Source organism: Bufo bufo, chromosome 4 (assembly GCF_905171765.1).
Source record: "Bufo bufo chromosome 4, aBufBuf1.1, whole genome shotgun sequence".
In the NCBI taxonomy this organism is placed as follows: domain Eukaryota; kingdom Metazoa; phylum Chordata; class Amphibia; order Anura; family Bufonidae; genus Bufo; species Bufo bufo.
Window position 1 is genome coordinate 440,862,661 of NC_053392.1, and position 12,544 is coordinate 440,875,204.

The 12,544-nt window shown below is 40.9% G+C and overlaps 1 protein-coding gene across 5 annotated transcripts in view; it reads right to left on the reverse strand.

Moving 5' to 3' along the window:
- TIAM2 (TIAM Rac1 associated GEF 2) overlaps positions 1-12,544 on the reverse strand; it is a 409,027-nt gene that overhangs the window by 34,986 nt on the left and 361,497 nt on the right. The gene's annotated exons all lie outside the window — the stretch shown is intronic.

The window sequence follows — 12,544 nt, forward strand, 5'->3', positions numbered from 1 at the left end:
CTACTTAACTGTACTCACATAATGCTGTGATACAATTCAGTACAGCCAAGGTCATACGGTAATTCAAAGCATTATAATGTTGTGTGTTCGTGTCACAGGAGCAGTATTCAGTCCGGGAAATACTGCTTTCACATGGAGTTTCCCGGACTGAATACGCTCATGTGAAATTGTCCCATGTGGGAGATGCCAAATGAGCAGTTGCTCAACAGATATGGAAGGTGTATAGGTTGTTAAAGGGATTTTCCGAGACTTTTAAAATTTATATATTTTTTTTACTTATGACTTATTAGTAACTGATCAGTGGGACAGACACCTGGGACCCCTGCCGATCAGCTGCTTGAGAGACAACGGCGCTTGTAGCATCACCGTGGCCTTGTCTCATCTCACCAAGCACAGCGACATATATTGTATGGTGGCTGTGCTCGATATCGCAGCTCAACCCCATACACTTCAATGGGGCTGAGCTGCGCCTAGGCCATGTCACAGATGAACGTGTCGTCACTGGCCTAGAAAAAGCTGGAGAAGGCTGTGGTACTACTGCTAAAACCGCTGCCTTTTCAAACTGCTGGGACATTAGTTAAAATATCTATAATATAGGAAACCTCTTTAAAATTGTTTAGAAAATGTTCTCTGTATGTAAATGTCTCAGACTAGCATCCTAATCCTAATACACAGGGATGTCAATCTGCTTGAGGTGAAAATCTGTACATGTATGTCCCAACCAAAGACCTTATTCACACATCAATGAGTCACAGACATGTAATGTACGTGTTCTTCACAGACCCATTGATTTTAATATGTTTAGGCCTCATGCACACGGCCGTTGTTTTGGTCCGCATCCGAGCCGCAGTTTTGGCGGCTCGGATGCGGACCTATTCACTTCAATGGGGCCGCAAAAGATGCGGACAGCAATTTTTTTAATATATAACCTGTCCTATTCTTGTCTGAGGACCGCAAAACACACAACGGTCGTGTGCATGAGGCCTTATTCACACATCAGTGATTTTCCACTGACTAAGGCCTCATGCACACGACAGTATTTTTTCACGGTCCGCAAAATGGGGTTCCGTGATCCGTTTTTGTTTCCGTGTGTCTTCCTTGATTTTTGGAGGATCACCAGACATGAAGGAAAGTGAAAAAAAAAATCTAAGTCAAGTTTGCCTTGCAAATGATAGGAAAAAACCTGACGCGGACGACAATCTTGTGTGCCTCCGTGTTTTTTCATGGACCCATTGACTTAAATGGGTCCGCGAACTGTTGTCCGTGAAAAAAAATAGGACAGGTCATATTTTTTTTGACGGACTGGAAACACGGATCACGGAAGCGGATGACAAACGGTGCATTATCCGAGTTTTCAACGGACCCATTGAAAGTCAATAGGTCCGCACGGAATCACGGAAAACTGAACAACGGACACGGAACACAACAACGGTCGTGTGCATGAGTCAATGGAAAAACCATAAAGACATGCACTATTTTGGTCTGTGATATGGACCATTTAAGTTTATGGAGATGTGCAAGCCACTGACAACACATACGGTATCTGTGTTCTGTTAGTAGAAGCTCTTGAAATAAATTTTCAGACGAGCAGTGTACATGGAAAATGGATGACACACGGACAAAAACACAGATTCTTCATGGACGAACCACTGACAATCTTGTCACAAGTGTCATCATGGTCACGGACTTGTGAATAAGGCCTAAGTTAGTAAGAAAGAGGTGATCACATCTCATCGGTCAGTAGAAATGTTTACCATTATAGTTCTAAAGTCCTGAATGGCAGTCATACAGGTATACAGAGGCGTAGCTATAGGGGGTGCAGTCGCTACCTGGTCCAGTACCCTGAGGCGGCCCAAAGACCCTTGTACCACATTAGACACTAGTATTAAAGAAAGTGCATGCTGGTCAAGTTACACCTCTGGCTGGGGAAGGGGGCGAGGTCAAGAATTTGGCATGCGGCGGGGACAGTTTCAATTTTTGCCTCAGGCATCATGAAGGCTATGTGCTTCACTGCCCCTGACCACAAAGCACTAAAGGAAGGGGGCCCAGGTATGTTATCCGTCTTCTCAGGCACAGATAACAGAAATTGCTAAGAAAAGATTTTTTACATTTATTCTCCAACATCCGTGTATAAAAATACATTATACACATTACATACATTAAACAAGTGCATAGTAAAGCATTACAGATCTCTACCAGTGGAAATCATTGCAAAAAAATGTATCCGTTCCTTGAAACCAACATTAAAAGGGGTTGTTCAGGATTCGAAAAAAAGATGGCTGCTTCCATCCAAAAGCAGTGCTACCCCTGCTTGTGGCTTATGTCTGGTATTGCAGCTCAGTTCCATTTGAGTCAATGGGACAGAGCTGCAATACTACACACAACCTGTGGACAGGGGTGGTGCTGTTTTTTGGAAGACGGCAGAATTTTTTTTTTCTAATCTTACACAACCCCTTTAAAGGTTATCACAGATTTTTCTTTTCACTTATGTTTGTTTATGGAGGCAAGGTACTTATCAACTGAAAATCAGAGCTTATTCCAATTCCCCATCCTATTATGGCTCATCAACACCTCCCACAAAGACCCATTTTATAAACACATTGTGAACAGTCAAGTAATCAAAAGGTAATCTAGGTCAGTATTGATGCAAATCTGCACCATTTGCCATGTATCTGAAAATCATTTCCTGGACTTTACATAATATTCTTCACTCAGACCATGGATGATGTGCCCTTTTTTCATAAAAACGGTTCAGAATTAGCGCTGAAATACTGGTGCAGTCAAACAATCCTGTCTTCATCTTCTAAACTTGAATTGAAAAAAAGTCACACACTACAGTACAAACTGAATGTTATTCCTGTATTTACTGCTGCGGTTATTACTTATCCCACCCAATACCTTCATTTATAGGGGTTTCTATATTTTCTTACAAATTAAAAAAAAATGTTTGGTCGTCTTTGGACTCAACAGATCTCATTATTTTACTTGATGGATGTTCACTCTGAAACAATTCGTATTTCTGTTTTCACATCAGTTTAGTTTTCTGTTGTTCTTCTGATCTGAAAAAAATGGGTCCTTAATTTCGAACAGCCTTCATGCTAATTTTGCATCCGTTTTTTTTAGCCTGAGAACGCTTATTTTACACGAGAGTAAAAAGTTCTGTGAGGAGGAATTTTTCTTCCATCACAAAAAACATCTCTGATGGAACTGACAAAAAAAAAAAAAAGGATACAAAATGAGAATAATGGATGCCCAAAATTTGGGATTTTTTTTTAAGTCTGATCTGTCAGGTCAGAAATCTGGGCCATGGTTGGATGAAAGTTTAATTACGGCATGATTGGCTGAATTCAGCCAGTCAGTCACCCCTTTATTTAATGTTATAGGGGTTATCTGAGGCTGGAAATGCCCCACCTAGGGCCCCTCACACTGATTCTACTCTCCTGGTCCCCGCACAGCTGTCAGTGCTAAATTTCCCATGCAGGGATGAAAACTAGGTGTCAGGGGCGGGGGGGCTCATGTGTGCAGCCAATGGCAGGCGGTGACCAGCCTCCTTTGCACGGGTGATGCTAGGGAGGCTCGTCCCTATCACCACCTGCCCCTGACGTTTCCATCCGCGCACGGGGAGAAGCAGCAACGCAGGGAGCCAGGTAAGTAGAATCAGAATGAGGGGACCTTTAATAATAACCATATGGCCTGTCTATGTCTGCCTGTCCTTCCTCCAATTTATGTCTTTTCATAATTTGGGATTCTTCAAGATCTCGCAATAATGTAACTAATGTAAAAATAACAGTGTAATATCTGACTGCCCGGTCTGTTACACATCACAATACATAGTAATCACACCACAGAAGATCATGGTGCTTCACAAACTGTATTTCTCAGTTATTACTGAAGATGAAGAAAAACAAAGTTCAGGAAAAAAATATATATATATTTTCGATTGACCTCATACAGGCAACAGTACTAGCATTTTATTAGTATTCTAATGTATATAAATGTTTTCAGTGCCAATTCATATCTATTTTCATACATTCTTTGCCGAAAATTACAGTACTTGCTTTTTCATTGAAGTATAATATTTCATACAGAAGTAGTGGTAAATATAACCAGTTGACTCAAACTAATGAAAGCCAGGTTAAATTACCACACTGAGTTTTAAGCTAATTAATTAGGTTTACGAGATGAAAATACCCTTTGTGCCTTCAATTACTTTACTCTGTGTAGTGTAATAATTATCAGACTAAACAATGTTATTATCCACATAAATACACTTGATATTATCAAGCGTCAATACATAAGCCCTTTATATCATTCTAGTTTTCCCTGTTACACAGTACTGAACGTTGATTCTGTAAACGACTGTATCCATTTTGTGGTCTGAAAACCACGGATCTGCAAAATACAGATACAGTCCATGTGCAAGCTGCAATTTTCTCACTCCCTTCACGAGAACTGGCTATTTTTGTCTGCAAAAATGGACAAAAAACAGGACATGTTCTCTATTTTCTGGAAGGGTCACATGGATGCAGACAGCATATGGATGACATCGGTGTACTGTCCATATTTTTTGCAGACCCATAAAATTATTGGGTTAAGATTTTGGGTTGCACTCAATGTCCAAGGTTCTGAAGAATGGCATATGCTTACACATGACTTTCAATTCTGACGTTTCGGTCCTAAACTTGGACCTTGGTCGCAGAGTCATGAGAGGAGGAAAGCAGGAGGAATAAAGAGGGCCCCAAAGAACAGCGGTGTGGTGCTGTGGGAGTGGCACATGTCTGGTCCGTGGGTGGTCCACAAACAGGGCTGGGACAAGGCCATTTGGTGCCCAGGGCGAAGATGGCAAACTGCGCCCCCCCCCCCCCCCCCCGTTTTTAAGAAAGAATCAATGTTGTTTCAAAACAAGAATATACTTAAAGCAATAGAACAAAGGACTGTGGGACTTTGAAAGTCACAGACACTATAAAGTTCCCCCCCATCATCATGTGCCAGTATAAAGTCCCCCCCATCATCATGTGCCAGTTTTGTAATAAGCCCCCCCAATGTGCCAGTAACACTATTGTAAAAAAAAACAAAAAAAAAACACTTATACTTACCTAAGTGTCAGCGATGCGATGCAGCCTCTTCCTGTGTCCCACGCTGTAATGTAAGGCTCAGGCGGCACGATGACGTCATTGCGCCGGCCTCTGATAGGCTGCCGGCCTAGTGCCTGCAGCCAGGGGCGTACATAAAAATCACTGGGCCCCATAGCAGGAATCTAAATTGGGCCCCCATTCCCCTTTTATAGCCCCTCCCTTTGTTCCATGAACTATTCTTGCTGCTGCGTTTTATAATTTATGCCATCAGGGCCGGAATGGGATTACAAAACAGCCCTGGCACACAAAAGAGGTATAATAGATGCAGATGTATATTATATACAGCAGTGTACAGTTATGTGAGGTACGCGGTATAATAGATGCAGTGTGTACAGGTATATAGTATATTCCCTAGTGTTCTGATATGTGAGGTACAGGGTATAATAGATGCAGTGTGTACAGGTATATAGTATATACAGCAGTGTACTGATATGTGAGGTACGGGGTATAATATATGCAGTGTATACAGTATATACAGTAGTGTAATATGTGAGGTACGAGGTATAATAGATGCAGTGTGTACAGGTATATAGTAAATACAGCAGTGTATTGACACCTCGTACCTCACATATCAGTACACTGCTGTATATACTATATATCTGTACACACTGCATCTATTATACCTCGTACCTCACATATATAGTATATACAGAAGTGTACTGATATCAGTACACACAGCATCTATTATACCTCATACCTCACATATCAGTGCACTGCGGTATATACTATATATCTGTACATATTGCATGTATAATACTGTGTAATATATGCAGTGTGTGTGTATATATATATATATATATATATATATATATATATATATACACAGAGCAGTGTATTGATGTGACACATAGAAGGTATAATACTGTAGATGCAGTGTTTATAGAAATATGTGGTCAGTTATGCATTATAGTCACTGTGAGGTACATGAGGTAGTGGTAACTGTCTGAAGTAGTATACATGAGTGAGCAATGAGTAAAAACAGGGCATGGAGGGGGGGGGGGTAAATGATGAAAAGTGGAGGACCTCCTCTTACCTCTCCATTCCAGTCTGTATGGATCAATACAGAGCTGCTTGTGAACTTTTAATACTTGCTGTTAGGGGTTGAAGGACCTGTGATGATGTCATCACAGGTCCTGGCAGATGTACCTTTGAAACCTAGGAACTACACCATTTTTGGTGCAGTTCCTTTGCTAGATTCTGCAGGACCTGTGATGTTGAAGATGATGTCATCACAGGTCCTGGCAGATGCACTGTTCTAACCTGGGAACTACACTTTACACTGTGCAGTTCCCTTACAGGACCTGTGATGACATCATCAAATGTCCTTTAGCTTTAGAAAGGTAAACAGGAGTAATTAGGGGGCGGGGCCTCTCCTCCACTTCGGTGCCTGCCTGCAGCCTATCAGAGGAAAGGGAAGGGACACGCCTCTCCCTCCCCTGCACCTCCGCTGGCACAGACAGTTTACAATGGAGATGAGCGCAATGGAAGCGCTCATCTCCCTGTGCCCGGCGGCGGCTGCTCACTTGGGGGGGGGGGTCATTTTAGTTGGGGGGGCACATGGGGGGGCACAGCATGATGTAGGGGGGGCCGTGGCTGGCACTTCACCTGCGCCCCCCTCCTGTCCGCAAATGGTAGCGCCCAGGGCACCCGCTCCTTCGGCCCCTGCCTTGTACCGGCCCTGCCCACAAATAATGCGGATTAGACTCAGACCCAATATCTGGTCGTGTGTAGGTAGCGTTTTACTGAAATCTTTTTAAGGTATATTGCAACATTGGAACCACATTATAACTATATACAGTTGTGTTCAAAATGATAGCATAGTCAGACATCACTAACCTGATCAATCACTGTTTTTGGTAGAAATTATATTTCTACATGGCAAATAATTTACTAGTAGGTGTAGTAGAGTAATAGAAACAGACCCAACAGTCATGACATGCATGCTGCTGATTCTCTGTAAACAAATCACAGTAGTATTATAGGGTTTCGAAAAGTATCAATCACAGAGAGAAATTACTTTTCATCTAAAACATAACTTTTACTATTATTGGTTAAAATATTACCCCATCTATATATAATGTTAGGCTAAGTCAAATAAATAGACAAGGCCTTACTTTGGAAGTATCCAGCATAGTACAGTCAGATATATAAAAAATAACGGCAACTTACAGTTAGATGACTGTGGACGAGAGGTGAAGTCTGGGCCGGGGATAGATCAGGGGGGGGGGACAAAATCCTTAATACATCCCTCAATGTACCCCTGCCTACAGGCGGAGCACCCGCCCCGAAAGGGGTGACCCCACCTCTCAGTGGTTAAGCCCTCGCTGTCACCTAGTATTACCCTGCCTGTAAGGATTGAAGATGTTCGTCCCTTCTTAGCAGCTTGTCCCGACACGTTTCCCCAGTAATCGTAAAAACTGGTTCATCAGGGGACTGAGGATAGATGATCAGATCTTTACAAACTTCAATTCTAATAGTTGTTGATTAGAAAATAATAAAATAATACATTGTTGCAGGTTTCATTAATTTCATCTGATATTATGGGGCAAATTCTGTTAATTATATAGCAGACCTCTTGGTGTAATAAGGTGATTCTCTGTAATCCAATCACTTATTGAAAGGGGCATGTTCAAAATAATAGCAGTGTGGAGTTCAATTAGTGAGGTTATTCATTCTTGAAAAACAGGTGGCAATTATTGCCCTTATTTAAGGAAGGAAGGCAGCACATGTTGTACATGCTGGTTACAGTGGATTTCTCTCTGAAATTCTGAGGAAAATGGGTCGTTCCAGACATTGTTCAGAATAACAGCGTACCTTGATTAAAAAGTTGATTGGAGAGGGAAAAACATATAAAGAAGTGCAGAAAATGATAGGCTGCTCAGCTAAAATGATCGCAAATGATTAAAATTGCAACCAAAACCTGAAAGACGTGGAAGAAAGAAAAAAACTACTGTTCAAATAGATAGAAGAATAGCCAAAATGGCAAGGACTTAGCCAACAATCAGCTCCAGGAAGATCAAAGAAGGTCTAAAGTTACCTGTGAGCACTGTTACAATTAGAAGATGCCTATGTAAAGCCAAGCTATCTGCAAGAAGCCCCCATAAAGTTGAAAAAAAATAAAAATAAAAATAAAAAAAATAAAAAAGGACTTGCTGAAAAGGTTACAATTTGCCAAAGAACATATTGACTGGCCTAAAGAGACATTTTGTGCACTGATGAAATTAAGATTGATCTTTTTGGGTCTAGTGGCCAGAGACAGTTTGTCAGATAACCCCCAAACACTGAATTCAAGCCACAGTACTCTGAAGACAGTGAAGCATGGTGGCGCAAGCATCATGATATGGGGATGTTTCTCATACTAATTTACAAACTTCAATTCTAATAGTTGTTGATTAGAAAATAATAAAATAATACATTGTTGCAGGTTTCATTAATTTCATCTGATATTATTGAGCAAATTCTGTTAATTATATAGCAGACCTCCTGGTGTAATAAGGTGATTCTCTGTAATCCAATCACTTATTGAAAGGGGCTGGTACATGGATTGTGCTGGTACATGGATTGCAGGATAAAACTTACCAGGAAAGATTAAAAGGACCTTAACATGTATAGCTTGGAAGAAAGACGAGACAGAGGGGATATGATAGAAACTTTTAAATACATAAAGGGAATCAACAAGGTAAAAGAGGAAAGAATATTTAAAAGAAGAAAAACTGCTACAAGAGGACATAGTTTTAAATTAGAGGGGCAAAGGTTTAAAAGTAATATCAGGAAGTATTACTTTACTGAGAGAGTAGTGGATGCATGGAATAGCCTTCCTGCAGAAGTGGTAGCTGCAAATACAGTGAAGGAGTTTAAGCATGCATGGGATAGGCATAAGGCCATCCTTCATATAAGATAGGGCCAGGGGCTATCCATAGTATTTAGTATATTGGGCAGACTAGATGGGCCAAATGGTTCTTATCTGCCGACACATTCTATGTTTCTATGTTTCTAAGGTGTTGGGCCTATTTATCGCATACCAGGGATCATGGATCAGTTTGAATACATCAGAATACTTGAAGATGTTGGCTTATGCTGAAGAGGAAATGCCCTTGAAATGGGTGTTCCAACAAGACAACGACCCCAAACACGCCAGTAAACGTGCAACATCTTGGTTCCAGACCAACAAGATTGACGTTATGGAGCCCAATCCCCAGATCTTAATCCAATAGAAAACTTGTGGGGTGACATCAAAAATGCAGTTTGAGGCAAAACCAAGAAATAGAGAAGAACTGTGGAATGTAGTCCAATCATCCTGGGCTGGAATACCTGTTCACAGGTGCCAGAAGTTAGTTAACTCCATGCAACACAGATGTACAGCAGTTCTCAGAAACAGTGGTTATACAACTAAATATTAGTTAAAGAGGACCTTTCACTAGTTTAAAAACGAAAAACTAACTATATCAGTGGGCAGAGCGGCGCCCAGGGGTCCCCCTGCACTTACTAGTATGTCTGGGCGTCGCTCCGTTCGCCCGGTATAGGCTCTGGTGTCTACAGCTCCCTCTGTTGTACTGGGCGGAGTTTTTGTATTAGGGTTGTCCTTTGCTGCAGTGCTGGCCAATCGTAGCGCACAGCTCATAGCCTGGGACTCCAGGTCAAATGATTGACTTGGCCATTGCAGAACATTCCACTTCTTTCCCTTAAACTCTTTGGTTGCTTTTGCAGTATGCTTTGGGTCATTGTCTATCTGCACTGTCAAGTGCCGTCCAATGAGTTCTGAAGCATTTGGCTGAATATGAGCAGATAATATTGCCCGAAACACTTCAGAATTCATCCTGCTGCATTTATAAATACAAGAGAACCAGTTCCATTGGCAGTCATACATGCCCACGCCATGACACTACCACCACCATGCTTCACTGATGAGGTGGTATGCTTAGGATCATGAGCAGCTCCTTTCCTTCTCCATACTCTTCTCATCACTCTGGTACAAGTTGATCTTGGTCTCATCTGTCCATAGGATGTTGTTCCAGAACTGTGAAGGCTTTTTTAGATGTCGTTTGGCAAACTCTAATCTGGCCTTTCTGTTTTTGAGGCTCACCAATGGTTTAGATCTTGTGGTGAACCCTCTGTATTCACTCTGGTGAAGTCTTCTCCTGATTGTTGACTTTGACACACATACACCTACCTCCTGGAGAGTGTTCTTAATCTGGCCAACTGTTGTGAAGGGTGTTTTCTTCACCAGGGAAAGCTCACGAAGTTCCTTCTTTTTAAGAATGTTCCAAACAGTTGTTTTGGCCACGCCTAATGTTTTTGCTAACTCTCTGATGGGTTTGTTTTGTTTTTTCAGCCTAATGATGGCTTGCTTCACTGATAGTGACAGCTCTTTGGATCTCATCTTGAGAGTTGACAGCAACAGATTCCAAATGCAAATAGCACACTTGAAATGAACTCTGGACCTTTTATCTGCTCATTGTAATTGGGATAATGAGGGAATAACACACACCTGGCCATGGAACAGCTGAGAAGCCAATTGTTCCATTACTTTTGGTTCCTTAACAAGTTGGAGGCAGATATGCAAACTGTTGTAATTCCTACACCGTTCACCTGATTTGGATGTAAATACCCTCAAATTAAAGCTGACAGTCTGCAGTTAAAGCACATCTTGTTCGTTTCATTTCAAATCCATTGTGGTGGTTTATAGAGCCAAAAATTTTACAATTGTGTCGATGTCCCAATATTTATGAACCTGACTAACAACTACCAGAAATGCTTCCTTTACTAGTGGGGTGATTTGGTTGCAAGTGCAGACCATCCCAATGCACTTAAGATCCTACCTATTGTTTTCCTGCATTATCTATAGAACATGGTTTCATTTGGCAGCACATTGCACCAGCTTCTGTGAGCATTCAGTATAGGCCACTGTAAAATGCCTATTTCAAAAATTATTTCTGAATGAGAATTCTTCGCCTTTATAAAGAACCCAATTCAGATAAAAACATTACATTAGGACTGAGAACGGATCAGAAAAATACTGAGATTAAAGGGGGTTGTCAGAGTTAAATACAAATTTGTGCTACAGCTGTAAATGGTCAAAAATAAACAAAAGAGGAAATACTGATCACTCCACTTCCAGTCCTGAACTGTACTCTGGTCCTCGTTGCAGTGGTGACATTTCATGAGAACAGGTCACTATGCAGCCAATCACTGGCCTCAACAGTATAGGGGGCGTCACTGCTGCATACAGTGATTGGCTGCAGCGGTGACCTGGTGTGCGCAGAATGTCAATGTTACAGCAAGGAAAACAAACAGCAGCAGGAAGTAGAGAAAAGTGGCAAGCATGGCTTCTTTTGTTATTTTAGGCTAATCACAGCTGCTGCCTGAATTTTTATTCAACTCAGACAAACCTTTTAAATGCCAACTTTGAATTATTCTTCTTGTTTAGGCTCTCCTCTACATAAAATGCAATGTGTACATAGATCATAGTATATGAAAAACACAGTAGTAAATTGCTGTAGTACGGTGCCTCTGTATCACAAAACTTTTAGGGGAGAATGCATGTCTGTATGAAATCCGAGGCATGTGATAGTACAGTATAAGATCATAGATTTCCATAGGTGCCTACTTTAGGATCCATGTACTTGAGGTCTAAAGCAGTTTGTTTTTTTCTTAACAAAAACAGTAGAATAAAAATAGCATGCATGAAAGTATCCTACATATTTGGAGAAAAAAGTTAAAAACATTATAATATATACACTAAAACACTATATTAATAAAGTAAAGCCTACTGAAGTTCTAAAAAGGCATCCAATCTGGGCTAGTACCATCTACTTTATACATGTCTGTATAAACATGAAAGGATCATTCTGACATTTTTCAACATGTATTTTGTATGACAATATGACACTACACAGAAAACTACAGCTAATTCCTGATTTCTTACCGTACCGGAAAACATGAAGCTGAACCATCTAAACAGCTGAGGCATGTTGTGAGATCTTTGAGAGTGGTCTTCAAAGCAAACTTCACTGCTAAAATTGCCAATTGTAAAGAAATAATTTTTTCATCCATATTGCCTCCAGTAAAATAATAAAAAAATAAAATGCCCACAGTCTCGTTTTGAGGTCCTCCTTCTCACATATAAAATATCTTATTTACTCTACAACAGAGCTAATCCAGATTAGACTGGAAGAGAACATGCAAGAGAGTGGCCCTGCACAACTACTAACTAAACCAGGATTATTTGGGATTACTTGCTTGACGTTGACCATATGTCAGTTTAAAGTGGTTTATAGGCCTCCTGTTGGTCATCGCCTTTAACATGCTCTTGCACTGAAGTCATACATGGAAAACTCCTCGAGTCTCTAAAGTAGCTAGTAAGGACATTACAATTACACTATGGATATGAAAAAAACCATGCAGAGAGC